The following is a 2,125-nucleotide window of genomic DNA, read 5'->3' as shown; positions in this document are numbered from 1 at the left end:
TTTACAGTGGCTCTGCTAGAAATTATTTGATGCCTGCTCCGTGCGCACTGGGACTTGGTGGACGAGGAGGTAAATTGATTTGATTCCTAACTCTCTCCTTATCTATAAATGTTTAGGGACAGAGTCAGTTTTTGGTTATGATTTATTACTTCAAAGCTATAAAGTCTCTTGCTGACATGGAAAGCAAAGAACTCACTTACTTGTTATCCTGGGCGGCCTATCTCTGAGGCCACCGTGACTAGGGCCCGAAGCTGCACTTCTTCCTCCCCGCAGGACTCAAAAAGGCATTTTGATGATTCTGTTGACACAGGTTATGGAAGGAAATAATGAAAGAGATAAAAACTTCTATTATGATTTTTTCCTTTTTTCCGCACCCCCTTCCATTACTTCTGTATGGCAGATTGCATGATAGATGACGTGTCAGGCTACTGGTTATTGTTAAAGATTTTCTGATTTCCTGAGCAGTAAATAGGCTCCTCTGACCTTTTCTGAGAAGCAATTGTTTCGTCCCCCAAAACAGCAAGCGCTTGTTTTTGATGCTGCGGGATGATATGAAAATAAAATGTAGAAAAAACTTCAACTGATATACTTCCTTTTATCTACATATTGTAAACATGACATTATGTCCCCTCTATCCAGGGAAAAGAAAACCCATGTCTGTCGCTAATGTATTTCCTCAATGTGGAGGCGGGAGAACCGTGATGCGGCTTGGGACACTGTGTACACAGCTTCCGTTAAGTCCCATGGACCAATGTGGCTAAGCCAGGAATGGACTAACACAGCCGCTTTGACCTTGGCTGGGCTTATTTGCTCCGGTGCGACAGCCTAAATATTTACCTGTCATTGTTGATGATCCTCCGGGCCTCCGCGGCTGTAAGGCTTTTGATGGAGGAGCAGAGCTTTGCGGCACTCCCCCTGCCATGGAATTGCAAAATTAGTTAGCAGCGAATTGGGCTGTATCTTTTCTTCCAGCACCACCGGCTTCATCCCATACCTTTTAACGTGGGTACAATTACGCTGTGAAAAAAAAGAAAAAAGACAAGAGGCAGACAGGCCAAGTGGCTAAGCAGCAGAACAATGTGTTAACACCCTGAATTTAACCTTGGCAAGAAGAGTGCAGATGTGCCAACATCGTACAGCATGACTATATAAACATGATGTATGATGGCATGGAGGAGATGTTTGGAGTTGATCAGCGATCTTATAGAAGCATACAGATCAACCCTTTATAGAAAACACCAGTCGATTTTCGCTGTCCCACTCGGAACCACCTCCTCCACTTCCTCTACACTCTGAGTCTCATATAGTGACACACCAGAGGGATTGCTGATCTCCATTTTAGATAATAGCGTTCAATCTCTTATCATTTACAGCTGTCCAGCGGTAAACAACAAAACAAAACAAAAAAGATTGAAATAGATGAAAAGAAAAAGAATTAGGGGGGGAGCTCCTATTTTCCTCGTAAGGTTTTACTCTTTTCATGCCATTGTGGGCCTCTATAAGATGATAGCTATCAAAATCATAACTGCTTACACGTTTTCAGGACTCAATCCCCAAAACAGAAACTTTCTATTTCCAAAATTGATTTGTTTCGGGAAGCATTTATCTTTTCCCTCAAACAATGGAAAAGGTTTTTTTTTTCCCCTTCTTTTTTCATTAAACTTTTGATTGCTCCTCAAGCTAAAGCCGCTTTCTCGAGAAAGGGGGCCACAAAAGACAAGAAGAAAAGTGCCAAAGGGCCTATTTAAGCCATTTCCCCACTATAGGACCTTATAGTAGGCTACGCAGCCAGATTCACATGACCAACGTGGACAATTCAACCTAACCTCCCATCTGGTTAATAGAATAAGGTAAAGTAATGCATTTTTAACACTCCCTAATTGGCTAAGTCATTTCATTATTATAAATATTAGGTATCTGTAATAGGGAACACTAATTCCTTTGACTAGACTACAGAGTCCCGCCGTCCAATAAGCATGCTAATCTAATTAGAAAGCTAGCGGAGCCGAACGACTACATTTTCTCATACTTAGCGTTAGAGGGTCGGGGCTCTGGCGAAGCAGATGTGCTGTGAAATTAATTTCCTCTGGTGTAACCGGAGACGGTCTTCTCCTGGCCTGGTTTA

General features: G+C 42.3%; 1 long non-coding RNA gene across 1 annotated transcript in view; it reads right to left on the bottom strand.

The window, feature by feature from the left end:
• Positions 1-200: 200 nt before the first annotated feature.
• LOC132467676 (uncharacterized) overlaps positions 201-2,125 on the bottom strand; it is a 2,268-nt gene continuing 343 nt past the window's right edge. Inside the window, exons 1-4 of the long non-coding RNA XR_009528055.1 lie at positions 2,030-2,125; positions 838-915; positions 484-539; positions 201-298 (exon numbers count right to left, since the gene is read on the bottom strand). The exon at positions 2,030-2,125 is cut by the window's right edge and continues 343 nt beyond it. This is a non-coding gene — a long non-coding RNA (uncharacterized LOC132467676). The remainder of the gene's footprint in view (positions 299-483; positions 540-837; positions 916-2,029) is intronic.

The sequence above is a fragment of the Gadus macrocephalus genome, chromosome 11 (assembly GCF_031168955.1).
Source record: "Gadus macrocephalus chromosome 11, ASM3116895v1".
NCBI classification, from domain to species: domain Eukaryota; kingdom Metazoa; phylum Chordata; class Actinopteri; order Gadiformes; family Gadidae; genus Gadus; species Gadus macrocephalus.
The sequence above is the reverse complement of the archived record's forward strand: the minus strand, read 5'-3'. Positions and strand labels throughout refer to the sequence as shown.